This window comes from Corapipo altera, unplaced genomic scaffold (assembly GCF_003945725.1).
Source record: "Corapipo altera isolate COAL_440 unplaced genomic scaffold, ASM394572v1 54, whole genome shotgun sequence".
Taxonomy (NCBI): Eukaryota; Metazoa; Chordata; class Aves; order Passeriformes; family Pipridae; genus Corapipo; species Corapipo altera.
Genome location: NW_020884902.1, coordinates 2,280,980 through 2,302,761, shown reverse-complemented (window position 1 = coordinate 2,302,761; position 21,782 = coordinate 2,280,980). Strand labels below are relative to the sequence as shown.

Genomic DNA, 21,782 nt, shown 5'->3' with positions numbered 1-21,782 from the left:
AAAAAGTGTATCAACGTTTAGAGCAACACAGAAAACTTTTATAAACTCCTTTGTATTTTTTGACCCCACCAATATTTGTAGAAAAAGAGAGATACTGAAATTCTCATGAGACTTCTAGATTCCAGTTTGTTCAAACAGTGAAAAGCCTCTGGTTTTCAACTGTAACAACTCTTTTTTTTTTTAGGGAATAATTTAGTGGTTTTTAACTCATATAAGAAAAATCTAGTAAGATCCTTTTTGAAATAATCTGTCTGTACTTCCTGGTACTGTAATGGAATTAAACATCACCCTCCTCGTGCATTACAACCCCTGCATTCCAAACTAATGTGAAAGAACATGATGCAAATTTTAGGTGAAATATTTTTCTTTCTGTGCCTGAAGGCCATTCCAGCTTGCTTCTTCACTCTGATGGCAGTGCAATACTCAAACACACCCAGTGTGCTTGTGCAGGGAATGCAATGCAGCAGTTACCTCTTTTCACAGCTCTGCTATATTCCTCTTTTTTTTTCTGTATTTCTGAAAATGCTATCTAAGCACATTTTCCCAGAGAGATCAATAGCTGCTTCATGTGTGTAAACTGATGAGTGTGGTTTACAAGAAAGATATGATAAAATCTGGACTTGCTGATATGGACAAATTCATTAAGATAACAGTCTGTTTATTTAATCTTATTGATGTGTTGTAGTTATAGATCACCTATTATTATAGCAATTCATTTCTGTTTCTATTCAGGTGATTTTTATCATTAGTTTTGTCCCTACACAGACGGCTCTAAATCACTTCTTTCAAGATTTAGAGATATTTCAGATTTAAAAAACAAAATGCTTCTGTCAGCTACAATGATAAAGATGAAAATAAATAGCTGGAGTCTATTGGCCAATAGTGTGAGGTCTTCAAGAAAAGCACTAGAATATATCAGCAGGATGGAAAAGCCCTTGGGTGATCCTGTTGAAGACTAAATTATGGACTTTGCAGCTTCAGAGCTGACTGTTGGGATAATGGAGCTGTAATCTCCAGCCTATTGGCTCATACTCGCTCCAACCCAGGAGAGGTGACAAATCACTGGGATCAAGGGGCCCTCTTGGGGCTCCTGTGAGATGTGCTTGGGATGGAAATCCCCTTTGTGGGGAAGACAGAACAGTTGAAGGTGTAATTAGCTCAGTGCAAAACTTGTGTCTCCATCTGGCAGAGATACACTTTGGGTACAGAACTTCTGGCACAACTTTTAAGCTGTGTTAAGTTTGTTTAATCTTGCACTGTGGTGCAATTCAGTCTCTTAGATGGAAAGCCTTTTTTTTACTGCTTGTGAAACTTTATGAGAAAGTCAGAGTTTTAGACTATGTCTTTCTTGAGTTTAATATTCTGTTTATACAGTAAATGCAAAATATGAAGGATGGTTCTAATGCTTTTATTGTGCAGTTAAAACCTACATTAAAAAAATCTGTTTCTACTACATAACAGTGTGTAGCTCTTCAGCATAACTGTTTTTCTAGTTATAAAGTCACTTTCCAAAATTTTATATGTGTAAATAGCTGGCAGTACAGAGATACCTTCACACCAAATAGGAAAATGTAATTGATGTTGTATTAAAACAAGTAATTTGTTCAAGCAGCCTGGATTATATTTTCATTGCTTAGATGATACATATTTGCCCTAAACATGCACCAATGTTCAAGCATTTTGAGTGGAAATGAATGAGAGCTGATGGAATTTCATGGCATGGCAGAAAATATTCCTATATATAGCACTTTCACAGGTGTGTTACCTAAAAGCGCAGACCACTTCTTTTTTTTTTTTTTTTTAAATTTTCTTAATTGTTTGTCCATTTTTAGTTTTGTTAGCAGTCACTGAAAGCAGTAGTCCAATCCTGTTGTTTGGGTGTTAGTTTTTTGCTTTTCTGAAAGGTTTTGATTATAACCATTCATGAAATTAGTTGAGCATCAGGCACTTGGATATAAGGATAGAAGTCGATATTCCAGATGGTGTCTGCTCAGAATTTTATTGTCTGGTTTATTGTTTTATTTAGTTATTTAGCCTTGCCTGGTCTTTCTTTTTTTTTTTTTCTTTTTTTTTGTTCTGATAAGATGTGACAGATGCTGATTCATCTGAAGTGTTGATTCTGATTTAGTTATTGCATGTGTTCTCCCAGGGAAAGTTTAAATTTATGGGAATTATTTTGAATAAGATATTAAAGGAATGAGAACACTGTATTGTCAGTGAAAGCCAAAATAGTACCTAGGTAAGCAAGGGTTCTTATTTTTAGTGATACATTCAAAACCTGTTGGCTGGTTATGTTGAACATTTAGGCAGTAAAAGTGATAACACAATAAAACGTAATTGTTCAGGTTTTTGCTGCCTTCCTGGGTAGTTTAGGAGGAGCAGTTTGAGTCTGCACAGAACAGCCAGAATAGTTGATATCTTCAGCTATTTTCTGCTTTGCAAAAAGAAGTGATGAAGTCATTCACATTGTGCTACACTTTTATAATGAACTCTGAGGTGTAGACAGACTTGCTACTGGTGCTGGACAGAGTTCTGCTTTTCAGTTTGAGACATCTAAAATTCAGTCCTAAACTGGGCTCTGTTCTTGGACTTAGCTGTAGCATTAATCTTGAAGTAATGTGGTTTGTTGTTTGGGTTTTTTTGTTTTTTTTTTTTTTTTTTTTTTTTCTACTCAGGTAGGAACGCAAACCAGGAGCAGCTGGCACCCCTTGGTTCCCCAGGCATGCAAATCCATGTGCCCGTACAGGCTCATGAAGAATTCTGTCAGGTGAAAACTGAGTCTGACAAATGTTGGAAAATTGGAAGGGTAACTGCAAGTTATCAGGGCAAGTTATGAAAATGTAAAGGGGTACCCTGGGACAAACCCTGTTCCCCAGAGAGCTTCACTGGGGCAGTGCACACATAAGCTCAGTCCGTGCTGCCCTGAAGGTGGGAGCAGATTTGGGCAGGGCAGCCCCCCCTCCCCCCTCAGCAAAGGTACCCACGTCTGTCACTTTGACATCGTAGGTGTTTTTATTCTATCGATTTTTTCAAGAAATGAGAGAGACTTGAAATTTACCGTGAATTAAGATGACAGACCATGTTTTCTCTCTATCACCCTCTCATGACTACTTCCCAGGGAGAGTAATTTAGGCATAGAGCAATGGGAGTTGTGATGGTGGAGTCTGAGGCTGGCAGAGAATATAATACACCTAACACAGGATATGTTGTGGTGTCTCACATGAATTATTTGGGGAATGAGTTGAGTTGAAGCTTAAATTTTGATTTGACAGCATTGTATTTAAACAAATAAACAGTGGCAAAAACTTTTGTATTCCTACACTGATTCATGATTCAAAACAGAGCCAGTATCCCAGAGGATATTACACTAACACTAGCAGAGAAAATAGGATATCAAAACTGTTGGCTCCAGAGCAGCAGGAAGCTGATTGATTTCCCCTCATCCCTTCAGAAACCTGGATTAGAGTAGCTGTACAACAGACAAATCAACAAAAATAATGGCACTTCTGACAGTATTGCAACCTTTTATTAGCTCCACCTGCACCACTTGACATTCACAACTCCTGGTATAAAATGTGGGATAGTATTCAAAGTACAGAGTCTGCAGTAGGCTCTGGTGTGCCATGAAATTATGGAAGTACTTCCCCAAGCATAGAGCTTTTCCCCTGAGGATAGGAGAGACAGAACTGAGATTTGAGTGACATTTCAGCCACCTGATGTCATAGGGATGAAATCTGAGTCTTCAAAAGAGCTCCAGGAACATGTGGTGGCAGAGATGCTCCAGCCCTTGAATCATCTTCGTGGCCTCCTCTGGGCTCTTTCCAACAGGTTCACTTCCTTCTTATGCTGGGGACCCCAGAGCTGGATGAAGCACCTGTAGGTGGGGTCTCACAAGAGAAGCATAGAGGGGCAGAATCCCCTCCCTCCTGCTGCCCACACTGCTTGGGATGCAGCCCAGGACAGTTTCTGGGCTGTGAGTGCACAAGGATGGGTTGTGTTGAGCTTCTCCTCCACCAGCACCTCCCAAGTCCTTCCCCTCATGGCTGCTCTCATTCCACTGACTGAGAACAGTGAGCTGTCCATCCAAATCTTTCAATATGTTGGATCTGAATATTTAAATAAAATATCACAATTGAGCTAGAGAATATATTAAGTCTGTAAGGAAAAGCAGAGGGGAGTTATCCACATTTTCCTTTTGGTGTTATAGAGTGCTACAGCCCTTTCAATTTGCACTGAGCAAAAAATAACTCACTATAGGGGTTTCACAAACTCTTCTCAGTTTCTATCACTATCATACTAAGAAAAGAAATAAGAAATAAGAAATAAAAATAATAGTAAGTTTAATGTAAAAATAAAAGTGAGTAGTATTGAAATCACTGGTTTAATATGCTTTTTACCCTCATATAAGTACGTGTAGATTGGGACTGATCTGATCCAATTTATAAATATAAATAACAGCAAAATTTCAGGACCAATTCTTAAATGAACTTCTGTATTTAAATTTTATGCCAACTTTTGTTTACTCTTCTATCAGTGCAAAATCAGCTGACATTGAGTTAGTAATAACAAAAAAAGAAATTGACTGCTCTCCATTGATACAGAATTAAAATTGGAAGAAAGTAAAACCCTAAAATTATACTCAAGCAACAGCTTCAAAACTAAATATAAGAAAGCTTTTTTTATGATGGAATAAAAATTTATTTCCTTCATATCTACTAATCACAGAATTTTGTGTAACTTCAAGTGTCTGAATGACAGGCATTGTGCAGAAATTAAAATGAATACTAAGCTGAAGTCTGTTCAGTTTAGCAGATGGGGGATTTGGAGGATGCTGGTACTTTGGAAAGTGTGTGGTCCTTGGGAGATTTGTTCTTCAGCATAATTTTTCTATGGAACAAAAACTCCAATTTAAATAACTCTATAGACACATAATTTTATTTTATAAACTACACTTTGAATTTCTGTAAAAGAATACCACCTAGCTTGCCGTGACACCCTTTCATACTGAAAAGAGAATTGTTAATCTGGACTACTAAATTTCTGGTCTTTACAGGGAAGCTTCAAGAACAGTATTTTGATCAAAACACTCTCAGTTCTGTTTATGAATCTGGGAATATGCATCAGCTGAATTGTGTCTGTGCTTTTAATATTAATGGAAACAACAATAAGAATCTGCATAGACACAGAGGGATCAGTGTATACAGATCTCTCAAAACATAAAATAGAGACACAAGGTAGGAGAAGGAATGCAGAGCCATCCTTCTCTTCTGCATTGTTTTTTATGCCAGTATTTTGATTTGCACTGCCAGGGGGATTAGGAATGGCATGGAGGAAAAAGCATGCTCAGTTTCTAGGGAGTAGTACACTTTCTGGTTTTAAATTAGTCAACTATTTATGAAGAGCATGTTTGATAAAGCCCAGTGAAATCTGCCTAGAAATGTCATTGATGTTTTCCTCAACTTTTTAACCAGCGTAACCTAAGTGGAACTTTCAATAGGATTTTATTCTTCTAAACTCTGAATTAAATGAAAGATGTGATCTCAGAAACCTGATTCACTAATTAAAAAATCTATCTTGTTCAGGTCAGCCATCAGCCGTAATTTTGTTGAATAATTGATGTCAGACTTCTAAATCCTTCCTTTTTTTTTTTTTTTTTTTTTAAAGTTTAGCAAGAAGCCAAAACAGTATTACTATGAAATGATCCCAGCTTCTATTAACAGGATCAACAGATTGCTGAGAGCTAATGCAGTAACAGCACCAGAACTAAAAGAGGATGTATCTATCAGTTGATTTTTTTGATTGCTGGCAGTACATGTGAAATGGACTATTCACTTATTGCTGGCAAGCTAACAACAGACTGGTGCCAAGATAATACAACTAAACTGACTGGATCAGCCAGACATTCATTTTTTTCTGAAGTTTGGAAAGCAAACCTCTGACCAGTATTGTTTATTAGAGCCGCTTCCTCCAAATGCTGCTCTGGATTCTTCCCTTCCAGCTGCGTGTTGCCAGAGCATTCTTGCTGTTGAAGTGGTCAGCTCGCTCTAACAGCTGTGGGTGCTGTTTTGCCTTTGAGGGGGGTTGAACCCAGCAGATCCAGCAATAGGTGATTTTACAGCATGGGACACGAAAAGACTTTTTTCCCCCTTTTCATATGATCCTGACTGGTGAGTGTGCTGCTCTCTAGAACCACCATTTCCATCTCTCTACCCAGTCTGTGGTTAAAGCAATTAAAGCACTTTGTTGCCCTTGTACCACATTCAAATACTCTGCCTAGCCAATAAGGGCTTAGTCAATTAAATTGATTAGAGTTTATAGTGGAAGATATGTTGGCCCTTGTTACCAAATATATCTCATCTAAGTATGCAGACTGCCAGAAAAGGCATTTTGCTGGTTCATTGAGTATGAGAAATTTGCAATAGAAAATGCATTGTTGTAGCACTTTTTCTTTCCACATGCAAGTCAAACATTTTTTCACAGATTCAGAGCATGCTTCAGATAACATCTGAAAAAACTGCTAATGTGAAACTTGTTTTTCTGCTGAATCCCTGGAAAAACTTTCTAGTCTGTGTTAGCATAAAGGGAGCTGTTACTGTTACGTATGGATCCCTGATTTAAGTAAGAGATATACCAAAGAGTAAATAAGGGTCTGATACATGGCAGACAGGGATGTTGAGGTTTGTGGTGAGGGAGCTGAAAGTACTAATTCTGGGGTTCATGAGAAACAGAGCAAATGATCTGTGGACTGTGAGCTGCACCACCAGTTTGATGATGGGACACTGGACTTGCTGATCAAGTGTGATTTGCCATATTATTTGTCCATGGAACTTTGTTCACCTCTCACAAAGCCTTCGTTGTGGAGTAGCTTCAATACAGTGGATAAATGGGTTCCACCTTAAAGCTCATGGTTCAAAGTTATTGCTGTATCCCAGGGAATTATTGCTTCCCTTCTCCACTTCCTCCTTCATTCAAGGAAGCACAGGGTTTCAAAGGGGAGCAGCAGTGCTGTGAAGAGGATGAGAGAGGGTGAAAGGAGCACTAATATCTCATACCAGTCACAGGGCAAGACTTATTTGCTTCCCTCTGCCTGAGCCCCTCCAACAGTTAACTCATCCATCTGGAGTTTGGTCATATAAGAAGATTGGGCTGTATATCTTCCATGAAAGTTGTAATCTGCTTATGTCTTGTTGTTTGACTTCCTAATTTAGTTTTCTTTTTCTTTGTGCTAAAAAAAGTTAATTGCTCTTTTACTGCAAGTTCTCTTGATTAATAAGGCAGAAAAATCATAACATAATGTCTAGAGTATTGCATTTTCCTCCCAGAGGCAACAGCAGTGTCACAAGCACAGGGCTGTACCCTTGCAGTCTAAGTACCTAGGGAAAAGGGAAGCCAGCAAGCTGGGAATTTTTGCTTAAAAACAAATTGAATGAGTGAATAAAGAAAATCATTAAGACTTCATCTATAAATACTCTCTAATTTAAATTCACATCAGCATGAAATTTTAAAGATTTATTTCCATAATTTGAAGTAAAAGGTATTTGTTTTAGGGATGATTAATTCACACATTGGCTTATGGGTAAGGGAAAATTGCAGGATCAGGGTAGTATAAATTAAGAGTTGGAGTACGTGTACTAAAAGTGTGAGAAAAGATTTTAGTCAAGGTTTTTTCCCAGTTCCTTTTTCTTATTAGCATAGGAGTTGTAGAATTTTCTGATTCATTAGCAGTAAACAGGTACTGGTTTTATCACCATAATAAATGAAATTATCATCTCCGTTGTTTAAAAAAATTACCCATGCCAGGAAAACCGTGGAAAAGAATAAAGGAACAGAATGAATTTATTACCTGTTTTAGAGTAGAAAGCGGTTAAAACACCTTCTTCAAGAAAAGAAAAATATTTTAAGGTATGATCACGCTGAAACTTAGTAAATATTATGTATAACAGCTAGAGCTCAGGCACCAGAGTCCTTTGCCCAGATATGATCCTGTGATCAGAGCAGCTCCTGCTGACCAGAAAATTGGGTTGTTTGGGTGAGTTATGAGGGGACAGCTGCTGATGGCAGATGTCTGTGCAGGGGCAGAGCTGTGCAAGCTCAGGTTTCGTTTAGAAGGAGATCACTTTGGAGCATTTGGGCATGTGGGGGACAATTCCTATCCTGCAGCCTTTCTTTGTGACATGCTGGCCTGTGTCTGACTCTCTAATAACTTTTAGAACGTTCAGTGTTCTTCATATTTTTTTTAATAAATTAAATTTAAGGGTTTCTTTTAAATATTTCTTTCTTTCCTTTGTTATTGACAAGTTGTCTGATTTCTGTGCAAGGCTGTTTAGTGATTAGAATGGAAAGCACATCAAAATGCTTTATTCAGGTACTAAAGACAGTTGCAGCACCTTGACTATCTTCTGTCCTTTGTCACTCCCTGGGTCCAACCCAGCTTCAAGGCCTTGTTTCCATGGAGGCAATGCTAGTTATTAGAGATATTTCTTCTACAAACAGACTTGTGAATTCTCACTCTTTTGGTTCAAGCTTTATAGTTTTAAGCCTTATCTGGAGCTTTTATGTTCCATCTTCTTTGATCTTTTGCCAGAAGGTTTTCTGTTGCAGACTAAGGTTATGATGTTTGCATGTTTTACTTCTCAGTTCCTCTGTGAACAGCAAACGAGATGAAAACCCTACATCAGAGTTCCTTCCTTCAGACAGCAGCATTACATTTTCTTGATTGTGGACAAAGCATGTTTTTGTTTGATTACTCTTATTATTTGCACATTTTTTTAAGCATAAATATAAACTGTAAAATACCTTAGGCTCATCCATTGCTCTTGCTCAAGGCAAACCAGAATTGTGGGAGGCTTGAGTTTAGGAATATGTTTCTCTGTGAACCGTTTTCCCCATGAATTTTATTCTGTAAAGGTTTAACATTTTTGCAGTTTGCGTGGAGGGCTGCAGTGTGAATTTTTAGGCCAGAAGACCCTCTCTGATAAACAAGTCAGCTGCTGCCACAATATTTCACCCATTTTACCTCTTTGAGTTACTGGAATTGTATACACCAGTTTTGTTGCCAGAATCAAAGAATTCCAAGAGACTTTTAGGTTTTGACAGATGGGAATCTGCCATTGCTTCTGATAAACTGTTGCAATGGCTAATTATCCCTCTGTGCTTATTTTAGCTTTCCTTCATTCACCACTCTTTCTTTTTCTACACTATGGAGGCTTCATGCTGTGGGTTTTCTTCCTGCAAATGTGCTTTATATACCCTGTTCTGGGCATCATTCATTTTTTCCTTATAAACTAAACAAGTTGAACTGTTTAAGCCTCTTTCTGTAAAGTGTTCTAATTACCATAAAACCGTTGTTATTTGCCTGCCTCAAAGTATCTGTGTAGCAAACCGAGATCCTTTTAGTACAGTTACCTAAGCTATGATATATCCAACCAGCATAATGGCAAAGGTGTGAAACTGTTCCTACAGAGGGTTTGGGGGCTGACTTTCTAAAACTGTTCAAGTGACACGTACAAGGAGCGTCATGTTTTTGCTTTGAAAATACAGCCTCAAGGTGATATAAGTATTAGAGAAAATAGTGTCTGGAAATTTCTTAGGATTCTTAAAGGTTTGGCTTTGGAAGTGAAAAGCAGATTTTTTTAAATAATAATTAGTATATAACTAGTTAATTATTTACTCTCTACTAGCCATGATGATGATTTACTCTCTACTGGTATATAACTAGTGATAACTAGTCCTGTGTTTGAGGAAGAGGAAGTTACCAAGGTTAGTTCATATGAGGATACTCAGCTTCAGACAGCCTTTTATAATCAGATTTTGGAATGTATTTATGTACTTAAGACTGAAGAGAAGTCCATAGCAGGATTTCTAGAAGCCTCCAGGCACATTCTCTGAGTAGGATAAGGTGATTTTAGGTTTGACTCTAACCTTAGAAAAGCAGGATATGCAGTTCAGTTGTGGCTTCAGAACAAGTTAATTTAACCTTGGTTGCTTGACCATCATAGTTGTCTTTGTAAATGATATTTTACCTGTTGTGAGCTAAAATATGTCATATTAACCCTCAGTTTGAGTCTTAAACAAAAATATTTTGTCTAACATCTGGATGGGTTTGGAACTTAGATATAGAGATTTATAATGACTTGGCTGCTAAATGCTATCTTGATTACATTCGGTTGAGCATTCTTGCAAAATAGGATGCACATGACCTATACTACGTTTTTATTGATAACATATACTGAGAAAATGGTCTCCAAATATTCTCTGATAACACTTGTTCAAATTTGTTGTTATTACTCCATGTCACTGGTAGAGATTAAGATAAAGCTATTTGCCAAGTGATCAAGGGAATTCACAGATTTATTCTTCTACTAGAAATATGGCTTTGTGATATTGTAGGAATAATCTTGACCCATAGCTTAAGGAAGGTATCTTTAAAGAAATGAAAAAGATAATTCCACTGAAATTGTGTTACCTCTGAAAACTTCAGCCTGCATATGCTACCTATGATGTAACATATTTATCCAAACATATGAGTTCTTATGGTTTAGACAATTTTTCGTAGTCAGAATTGGTTTGGCACCATCTTTTTTGGTTTTTTTCTTTTAATGTCTTTTTGTTTGTCCAAGTAGTCTGATGCTCTAAAGTAAACAAGCTTTCTTTCCTTCCTCATTTGCAAGATCTAAGTTAGATTCTGTGCTTTGTCTTTGTTCTTTAATAAAGACTGTTGACTTGAAGTAGAAGATTCAGTGAAGAACTTTTGAAAAATAATTTTCAGAAAAGGATACAAATATCACTCCCTTTTCCTTTTCTGCTGTTCTTTGCCTGTGAGATATTGCCTAGGCTGCTGTTCCTATTGATCGTGATGGACAGATTGGATACCCTTGCAAGGATTAAGGATTTGGACCTGTGAAAAGAGAGCAAATCATTTCAAGGTTAGCACTTTCCCAACTTCCATTAAAGCTATTCAGTATTTAAAGAAATTCTATAGTAATTGATTGTCCTTCTAAGCATCACAACATTTTATCCAATAAGTACAAGTCTTATTTTTAAGACAGTTTGCTTGTTGCAAAAGGCCAAATAATCCAAATGTATCTCTCTGCTTCTATTTCTCTGCTTGCAAAAAAAATAATGGCTTAAATTTTGTTTTACCTTTTGCTTATGACAGCACAAGTGTCTTATTCAGAGAAGAACATGGACTAACTAGTGAGTTCTGAGAGGTTGTGTCTGTGAGAACCAGTATACACACACTGCATCATAAAGAGAACAGAGTGAATAAATCTTGTATAAAAATAATTTCTAAGTGTAGATTAAGATGTAAATTTTCTAACTGTTATTTCCCATTGTGGAATAATCCAGGCCATCTGCCCACATTTAAAGAAAATATTTCAGAGATGTAGAAACAGGAATATAAGATTAAATTTATGTGAGATCTCCTTGAGAAAAATGATTTAGGATTTTCCTAAGACGTGAATAGGGGATATAATTACCCTTTCTTGTGGTTTAATTTCACAAGTCAGGAAGGAATGTATTCTGACCTAGGCTTCTTCTATTCAGACTTTGCAATATATTGAATTAAGAAGAAAGGGAAAGGGATATATAACTGAATTTGCAGTTAGTAGTTTCTGTGAGATTTTTTGCTTTAATGCTCTATAAAAGTAATCTCAAACAACAAAATTCAAACAGACAAAACAGAGAACAAAATGCATGGGAAACCCCTTCCACTCACATTAGTAATTCAATACCTATACTTAAATATAAAACTCACCTTTGATACTTTACAGGGAACTATAACTGAGTTCTGAGTGCTCTTAGCTGTCATCACTTCATGGATATTCTAGTCATTTACAATATTGGTTGCCTCACGTGTATCTCAGATTATTTCAACAAGTGGCATTTGTACAGCAAAACTTAATACAGAGTAAAAAAAACCCTTCTTGAACAGGGTAAGAGTAATATTAGTAGGGGTAACATTCCTCTTTGTTTTCAGTCTGATGGATGTTTTAAGGTAATTCTGAATTTATGTCATCAGTTACATTGACAACAGTCCTTTGAGCATCTCTAATAACACTGAAAAGCTCATGTCTGTAGATTTATTGCTCTGATTGTTAGGGAAAAATTATTCACTCAGATGTTACATAGACTCAACAAGGTGAAAAAAATGTTCAGATGTTCGTACTGGACTCCAGGGAAACCTTTTTCATTTTTCAAAAAAACAAAATGAAAAAGAATGAAACAAAACAAAAACATACAAACAAAAAAACCCGACCAAAAACCCACAACAAAACCAAACAAAACAGAAAATAAGGTAGACTCAGGTTCAGCAGACAGTCTATTTGTTAAACAAGAACTAGTACTTGTTGGGTAATAGGAGAAAGTATTTCTTTCAGGTAGAAAGAAGGAAACACAATATTACCAAAAGTACCACTTGTGTGACTTAGAAAATTGCTACTTGGTTCTAGATGTCCTCCTACAGTATAATTCAACACAAAAGAAGTGTGGGGATAGGGAAGGGTGGCGGTGACCTACTGTTTTAGAAAGGTTTTCATGACATGAAGATATTGAAAAGAATGGGGTGGTTAGATTTGGAGAGAACTTCAGAAGCTCTTCAAAATAAGCCCTTCAGAGCTAACAATTCAGCGTCACTGCTTTTGCGAAACGAGAAAGCTATTTAGGCTTTTATTAGGAAATAAAGAATATTGGTGAAATTGAATGGTAATACTTCGAAAAGCTGTAACAACAATTTTAACATTTAATTCTGGGTAGACTTGTAGAATGATTGTTGTTGTCAGAATAGATCATTAAACCTTTCTTGTATGACTTCTACAGAAATAACAGACAACTAGAGTTTCAGTAAATGGTGCTTGTAGCCCAATAACATCTTTCAATTTCTGAACAGTTAAAAAATATTGTCTGGAATTAAAAAGCTGAACTGATGATGAATCTTATACAGCCTTGAGAAAGTGGCCCAGTACCATCATTTCTTTGTTCAGCTAAATACGTTCAGATCTAGAATTTCTTTTCTTCTTTTTCAAAATGTAGGCTGCTTTATGATGTAAAATAATTACTGTAGCACTTTTGCTAAGGTTTAGGAATTTCAGTAACTTTTTAAACATGGACATTAGAGCTGAATGCCACAGACCACCAACAGGTTCATTCACATGCTGGTATAGAGGCAACATTTTTCTGACCTCCAGTACATATTTCTGTATTTACTTTTTGAGCTCCATGTTAACTTGAGTACTTATCTTGTGTAGTCTTACCTCTACTGTGGCCCTGAAATCCTTTTAAATACCTCTGATTTCTATGAGAAGGTTTTGTTTTTTAAGCATCACCTCTGATCTTTTTTTCCATGTGTACAGTTCTTTATCTGAGTACTTTACAATAACACTGATTAGGATAAATACCTTCTTGCTACAATATTCTGTGGAGAGCAGGGATTAAAAGCAGTAAAAACAGCTTATATGTTTCAGGGGACATCCACAATAAGTGAACAAAGATAAGAAAATACAAAACTCCAGAGTTCTTATGCCTTCAGCATAACACAAATTCTAATTGACAAAGATTGGAAAAGAAAACGAATGCTGCAGGAATCAGGATAAGGGTAAATGTATTTGAAGTATCATCAGAAGTCTCTAACTCAATGTAGTCTCAAAATATGTCTGACTTGTTACACTAAACTGTGTTAAGTCAGAATTCCCTTGCAGGGAGTTGTGCTTTAGCCCCATCCAGCAGCTCAGCCCCTCAGAGCCACTGTCTCCCTCCCCTCACAGTGGGATGGGGAGAGAACTAGAAGAGTGAAAGTGAGAAAGCCTGTGGCTTGAGGTAAAGACAGTTTAATAAGTAAAGCACAGGTTGTGAGCACAAGCAAAGCCAAACTTCCCAAGGGGATTCAGTATTTCCCAAGAGTGGGCAGGTGCTCAGCCATCCCTAGGGCAGCTCTGTCACACTCATTGGTGACTTGGGAAGACAAACACCATCACTCTTTCCCTCCCCTTTCCCCAGCTTCATAGGCTGGGCATGACACCAAATGTCCTGGCTCTGTCCCCTCCCAGCTTATCGTGCACCCCCATCCCCCCCCGACGGTGGGGTGAGGAGCAGAGAAGACCTTGGCTCTGTGTAATCACTGCTCGGTGATAACCGAAACATCCCTGAATTACCTGTGCTGTTCCCATCACAAATCCTAAACACAGCCCCATACCAGCTACTATGAAGAAAAATAACTCTTAACTCTGCCAAAACTAGCACTTAGGGTTTACTTGGTGGTGTTTCAGTTGTTTTGGTTTTGGGGGGTTTTTTTGTCATGTTTTCCTTTGTTTTACTTGGTTTCCTCCTACCAGATTTCAGTTCCTGTCATTAGTTTTTATGGAAGTGTCAGAGGAGAGTGTTAAATTTTATATGATGTTTTCACATATCTACATATATTTGGAGAATATCTACATTCTGTACTGTATATATATGCTACATTCAGTACTATATATATACACATATACCTGTACATATATGTAATATATGTATATATTCTGTGCTAATATATACATTCTGTACTATACTTCTCTGTACGCAGAGAAGGCACCTCATGGAAAAAAATTATTAGAAACCACTGATTATATAACTAAAACACAATATAGGAAGTTTTTACATTTTTAAAATATAAATTATATATAGTTTTAATAATCTGCAGATATCCTGCAAAGTTCTGTCATGTGCATGAGCATGGAGGGGAGAGAAAATCTAAGTCATAGACATTGGAGATACAAAAGACATCCTACCTGATCTCTTGTAAGTGCAAAAAATGTTTACATTGCCTGTTTTTGACAAGTTGAAAGTGCAGGATATCAGTGAAATGGTCCTGATTCCTTCAAGGAAGGACTGTTTCTTGAGAGTTCTGTATTATTTACTTCCAGGATGACAAGAAGCACATGTTTTGAAGTTGCACTGGAATGACAGTGAAATCTGCCAGGCACAGATCTCAGGAGAGAGTTTAGAATGGATATCTTTTGGAAAATGTCTACTTCCCAGATGTTGTCTTCACTGTGTTGCCTTTAGAATTGGGAGGTGAAAAAACTCCAGGCAAATTGAGTAGAGATAAGATAGAGAACAGCTCTTTAACAAAGTCCTTCTGGCACAAGGAGTACAGAAAAGATGCCCACCCCCCGTGTCCAGGGGTTCCACAATTTATGCTCCAATCCAAGAACTACCCACTCCCAGATCTGCCCCCTGGGAATGCCTCCCTGGAAATTGAGTCAGAGGTCCTAAGACCCCTTTCTTCCTCATCTGCCTCTTCTCCACAGCATGTACTGTCTTTGGAGCTTCTCCAAGGTCCCAGGCTTGAAGGTTGCTTTGACTATGAAGGTATCTTGTTCTTCAGGCCTAGCGTGCAAATGTTCTTAAACAGAATGTGTTTACTATAGTCCTGCCTTGAAAGAAGCCTAAACAAGCCTAAAGAATTTAGAAAATTTGATATGAAATGGGAGAATAGGGTTTGGTGAATGGTAACTACTATTCTAAAGTGTGAGAGACTATACAGCTACATTAAAATGTACAAAAATTAAAAATCCTAACAATCCTGAGGCATCACTACTATGATCTATCTTTCCTATCAGAGTAAGGACACATTATGTTTACTTGCTATTAAGAAAGGTGTGTTGATAGCTGTGCAGCTTTGAAATACAGACCCCATTGTTGGAAGGATGAAAATTTCTGTCCTGGAATAAAACTAGATTGGGACAGTAGGAAGAGCCATTTCATCACTAAGGACTTGCATTGATTCAGTAGACATTAAAACTCTTGACCTCCTACGTCACTTGGGTGCTGTAAAGATGTTTCTAGACTACTTCTGCTTTTTGTAAGATTAAAAAATATATTTTTCAATATATATTACATTCAAAAATTATCCCATTTACATTTTAATTGTTGTGTGAAAAGAAGTGCTTTTATATCACAAAATACATATGAAAACAAATTTATCTTTTCCCCTAAAGGAACACATTTGACAAAGCTTAGAAACAGTTTTGCTTTCAACAAAAATATGCATATGATGTGGTTTTAACCCATTCTAAAATAGAAATTCTGTTCCCAATGAGTTGACTGTAAGATTCTTAGAAGTTTAAGTCTTCTTAGGAAATAGCAGTGAAATTTGAATATGCTTAGCCAGAAGAGAGAAACTCTTCCAGGCAGCTCAGATTTCTGTGAGGCAGCTCACATTTCTGAATGACTATTTGCAAGTTCAGTAGGTCAGATGCACTTTTTGCCACACTGTGGAAGTGGAATACTCAGAAACCTACTTCAATATCACCATTTCCTTCGAAAACACCACTTATGCTAAAACACCTGCTCTGCCACTGGTTCTCTAGAGCCTCTAATTTATGGCATAAAATATCATTATTTTTAACAGAGCAGAAGGATTTCTCATGTTAGCCCTTCCTTAAATTTTTTTAATACCATATTGAGCATTTATAGCTGAATGTCTATCTTCAAGCATTTCTATTTCATTCCCTAATTTTTCCCATTTGTAGTGCATAAGAGTCCAATTGAACATCAAATTTCTCTTCCATGGGTTTAATAGCACTTAGTTTGGTACTTACAGAAATTTCAGAGGTAGAACCACTCTCTGTCAGCTTCCCCAGGGTGGAAATTACAGGGTGTGGGAGAAAATATGGAGCTACTGAGGGAGAACTCCCTCGAGTGATTTCCCTGTCTTCCTCTCCAAAGCATATTAACAATCATTTCTGAAGCATCACAGCTATATTTGGAGTTGTTTTTTTTTTCTGGCAAATAGAAGATAAAATCTTCTGCAAGGTCTTCTAAGCTAAAAGCTTCGCCCTCCAAAATCCTACTGCTCGACGTCTCAGCTGTGCTTGCAATTAAGGACAACTCCAGTGAAGTTAATATAATGCCACTGTGTCTGACAGTGTTCACAGTGGTGGAGTTCGAATTAGAAAATTACACTATTGAAGAAGAACAGCCCTTTTGCACAGCTGTGAAATTATTAACTCTCAGAAAATGGCAGAATACGTTTTTTTATTATTTTCCAGCTTTTAAATTAATACCATCACTGTTGATTAAACTCAAGGTCACGCGAATTCTACAGAAAATGGTCTTGGGTTCTGTGGTTGCTGGTTACTGTGGCAACATAATTCATATCAGAAAAGCTTAATTTTATTGTGAAAGTTAGTGATGCTTTTAGCACCATAACCCTTGACAGTTTGTTTTGAAATTAACTTTTATCCTTTTTCTACAGTACAGTATGGTGCAAAATTTTTTCCTCTAAGAAAGCATAAACGTTTGAGAGAAGTTATTAATAAAATGTTTGGGTTGATGGCTTATCACCACTTGTAAAACGCTGAATGTATGTTCATCAGCTGTCATTTCCCACAACCTTGATAATATAGTGGGGGTAGTGTTCTGTGCTAGAGCTTTACTTCTTTTGAAATGAGTTGGATGTTGTTCACAAGCACAAAACCTAAAACAAACAACCCCCTGCCCCAGTTATCATACATACATATGTAGACAGATATGCATATCCTTCAAGTACTAGGTGATATTTATGTTTGTTTTATTTTGAAACTCTAAGGGTGAGATCTTATCTAACAGTCACTGCCAATATGGAACCTCTGTTCCTCGTGCACTTTCTCTTTAATTTCATGGGGCAACTGCAGTTACAAGGAATGAACTCTGAGAAAAGGAAATGTTTCTATTCACTGTACTGAAGTTCTTCCCCTGCAGGTTTTGATGGCTGTTTCCAAATGTGTCACTTGCTGACAGTAGGTGAATGAAAGCAGGTTCATGCATATCGGTTTCATGAAAGTAAGGGTAGAACTCTGTAGAAGTTGCTATTTTCTCTTTAATTCAAAGCAAACTTGGTATGATATTGTATTGACACTTATGTTACACAACCATAATTTTGTTCAATCAGGACAATCTCTGTTTCTGCACTGTTATTTTTTGGGGCAGTTACTGCTCTTACTTATATCTTAGATATACTTATGTCTTCGATATCTTTGAAATCCTCCCACACCTCCCTGAACTACATCTCGTGTACTGAGTTTCCAGTCTTACTGAGCCTGAATAGCTGTCTGTGTTGAGGAGGGCTACAATGGGAAAACTGTAAATAACACGAATAGTGTTTTTCTATTAACTTGTTTTCTCATATTAATGTGCAATGGGAAAATGTGATCTGTGTTCCTAAGTGAGTGAGATTGGCAAAAAAAATACAAAGTAACAGATTCATACCCCTCCCTCTCCGACAAATATTGGGCACTGTTTCATCTGAGTTGTCCCTTTGAAGGACGTGGCTAAGACTCTTCTGTTCTCACTGGAACTTCAAATTAGTCTAAACTCCTTTGTGGTTAAGATCCATACTGCAGTGTTGCAATCAATCAGTACTGAGATTCACTGGATGTTTGATGGAAACTCTACAATCACCCTTATGCATAGCACAATTGAAAGTCTGATCTAGTTGTCTGCCTCTTCTATCAGGAGATGAAGTATGAGGAGGGAGCTGTCAGAAATTGATAATGAGATGCACTGATAGAGCTGTGTGATTACTTTTAGCCACCTTTTGTCTATACAAAGCACAGTGGAAGCTGAGTTATCATTATGTTAAATTATAGAAGACTTTTTATATAATAGTTTATTCAGACCTGTCAAATATAATTTAAGTGGTATGATATAGGCCCAGAGCTGTTTGCTTTTCATGTGACCATGCAGTGGAAACACAATCTCTTGCCACAGTCAGCATTACTAAGGTTCATGATGCCTTCAAAGGTGGCCCACGAGAATGAGTTTTCCTCACTTGCAATCTGGTGCTGAAGTCACTACACAAAGAGAGTGAGGTCAGTGATTTCTGACTCAAATTTGCCATTACTTCGGTCGGCTTCACTAGATCGATGATGATAAAGAGGCCGGGTATGCAAAATATTTACGGTGCTCTCTAACTTCAAGCACCTCATTTAAACTTAAACCTGATTTAAATTTAACTTAAAATGGCAGGATTGATGGCATAATGCAGCTTTAGAGTCTATGTAAATAGATATAAAGATTCTAATTTATTGGTATACTAATGTTCTGTGGAAAACTTTCTTAAAAACCTTCAGAACAATGTTCTAGAGAAGAAAGCAAGGCAGAAAACTATATATATAGATATACATGTATGTATAACTATCCTTGTATTCTGGAAAGCTAGTAGGACAGAAACACAAGCCCTATTAATGTTTGCTATTGATCAGACTGTTTGTAGACAGCTCTTCCTATTTTTTCTCTCTCTATTTTTTCCTCACTCCAGTGAAAGATTAATAGTGATCTCCTTTACTACATCAAAATACAGAAACAAAGTATAAATTGTATGGTTACAAATTTTTTAACGTGACGTTACTGAAGAATCAGATTAGTTTAAGGAATGCATAATTCATTGTCTGGTTCACATTGCTGGATACTGACAAAATTCTATTAATCTTTCTTTTCTAGCTAATTGGGGTTTCTATGCCCTTTTCATGAAAGACAATCCTATTCATAAATCTAGTAGATCCAGGACTTATGTTGCATTGCTTTTATTATTATTGTATCACTGTTTCAGTAGTTCAGTTTTAGAGCTGCCGACATAACTGTCAAGGAGATTTACAACCGACTGTTATGGCAACATTTTATAGCTCACACTGCACTACAGATCCTTTACAGACTGAACAATTATCCTGTAGCTTCAGTTTAAAAATACAATTTCTGTTGGTACCAGAAAATACTGGAATATCTGTTGCCCACAACACCTTTTTACTTATTTTGGATAGAATTCTGAGTTTTCAACAATAACGATTTGCTGCTAAACTAGAAGTTAATTGTTGAAATGCACTTCTCCCCTCCGTGCACATCTTCCCTGCCCACTGTGGCTCATAGCACTGCTGTCCCTTTCCATGTTCTACATTCCAGAACCTGAGAGTAGTAATTGAAAAGCTAAACAAGAAAACACATTATTTCCTTTCCCCTTTTTTTGAGGGTTTCTACCGAGAATACTGAAACCAAAACTCTGCTTTGTCAGGGGTCATCTATCACTGTCTTCAATTTTTTACCAATATCCTGCACTTTCCTTACATGTTTACTTCTCCAGCTTTATCTTCCCTTCCCTCCCCTCCCTTCCCCTCCCCAAATTCACCCATACCCTTTTTCGCATCACTGTTACTAATCTGAAAACTCTGATATCCCCTTTCACAAAGGAAATATCCATGTGGTTTATCTCTTGTACCTTGGAAAATATTTACTGCTCAGTGTTCTCCTTGATATGCAGTTCACCTGCTGGTTTTCCTGATGCAATCTTTCTTTGATAAATCTCTCACTGAATACTTTACCAGCTCAACATCTCATTAGTGGATACATGTGTGGGGGGTGTGCTTGTGCAGTCGAGTTCTGTGAAGATCAAGCAAAGTAAAAAAAAGAGGTAAAATATTCACCCCTTAATGTTTCTGTAAATTACTATTTTTAGTACTCATTTGTGTGTATGGTAAATGTATATACACATTTAAAATAAGCGAGAATTGCAATTATAATGCAAAAAGTAGTTGTTAAGAAAGAGAACATTTTGTTATGAACAGGGGGATTAATGAGGCCTGGCTTCCTATGGATTTATGATCTTTGTGTCCTCAATCCTCTCTTCTGACTGCATTGCTCCCAGTTCCTTCCCAAGTCTCCTGTGATGATCAGACTGGCAGGAAATAGCACTTTCTGCAGTTAACATGCAGCTGCTGAAGAGAAGTGTATAATGGCTGAATCCTGTCTTTCCCTCTCTTAGAGTGCTAATTTGTTTCTTTCCTGTACAGCTGCTGATCTCCAGAATGTGTTTAAGTGCTTCAGACTTTTATCTGTCTTTCAAATTTGTCCTCAGCTGGCCACTATTTACTGTGGGAAAGGCAATTTAGCAGACATGTAGCATTTTTAAATGTGTCTTGCTCCTTAAGTACCAAACTAAAAATGAGATCAAATTAAAATATACAGTTTGTTTAGAATAAAGTATTTTGGGTGCTTCAGTTATTATTCCAAAAGTCTTCTACTTAATGCTGAATTAATCACTCAGCCTACTGACTAAATAAGGTGCTTTTAATAAATAAAATTAATAAGTGTCCTTAGTAAAAGGATATACAAATCTGGAAATTTGAACTAAGATATTTTATTAACATGATGATGAAGGTCTTGAACTCCATAGAGGTGGTGCTCTTGTGGCACATCATGACTTTCCATATTTTCTATCACATCTAACATTTCTGCATTCCAGAAATGGTCATTTTCTTTCTCCATCTCAGAGGAACTAAGAACTTCATCATTCTCCCTAATTCCTCTTTCCTGGTGTCCATCTTTCCTTCTGTTCCCACCATCCCCAATATCTACACACATGGCAGTTGACCCCACTTCTACCAGACCAAATAAGCCAAGGTTTTCTGCATGGGGAGGTGTGAAGTTCTGTGCACCTATATAGGACTAATTGTTTTCTTTAATAAATATTTGAAAAATTACAGGCTAGCATTGTTAAATACCCAGTCTTTAAGTAGTACTGAATCATGCAATCAAGAGTTGCATAATAATCCCTCCAAAGCATGTACTCAGTACCTGAATGGTTACAGAATGTCATATCTCACTTGAATCAGTAAGTGTGATGGTTTGTGTGTGCCAAGTAGCTGGATGACAGAATATAAATATTGTATAATAAAATATTACTCTCCAAAGAGCCCAGTGTAGAAATGGAACTCTTAAGGAAGCATAAAGGTTCACTAGCTGAGTGCTTGCCTCTATTTGCTATTTCAAATAAT

At 37.0% G+C, this 21,782-nt stretch overlaps 1 long non-coding RNA gene across 4 annotated transcripts in view; it reads left to right on the top strand.

Annotated features, from left to right (window-relative positions):
* Positions 1-21,782, top strand: part of LOC113950657 — a 209,808-nt gene that overhangs the window by 108,988 nt on the left and 79,038 nt on the right. For 3 of the 4 annotated variants that reach the window (XR_003528843.1, XR_003528840.1, XR_003528841.1), the window contains one exon: positions 2,676-2,767. This is a non-coding gene — a long non-coding RNA (uncharacterized LOC113950657). Of the gene's footprint in view, positions 1-2,675; positions 2,768-14,897; positions 15,021-21,782 lie in introns of those variants that run through there. The other variant, XR_003528842.1, reaches the window with a different exon arrangement.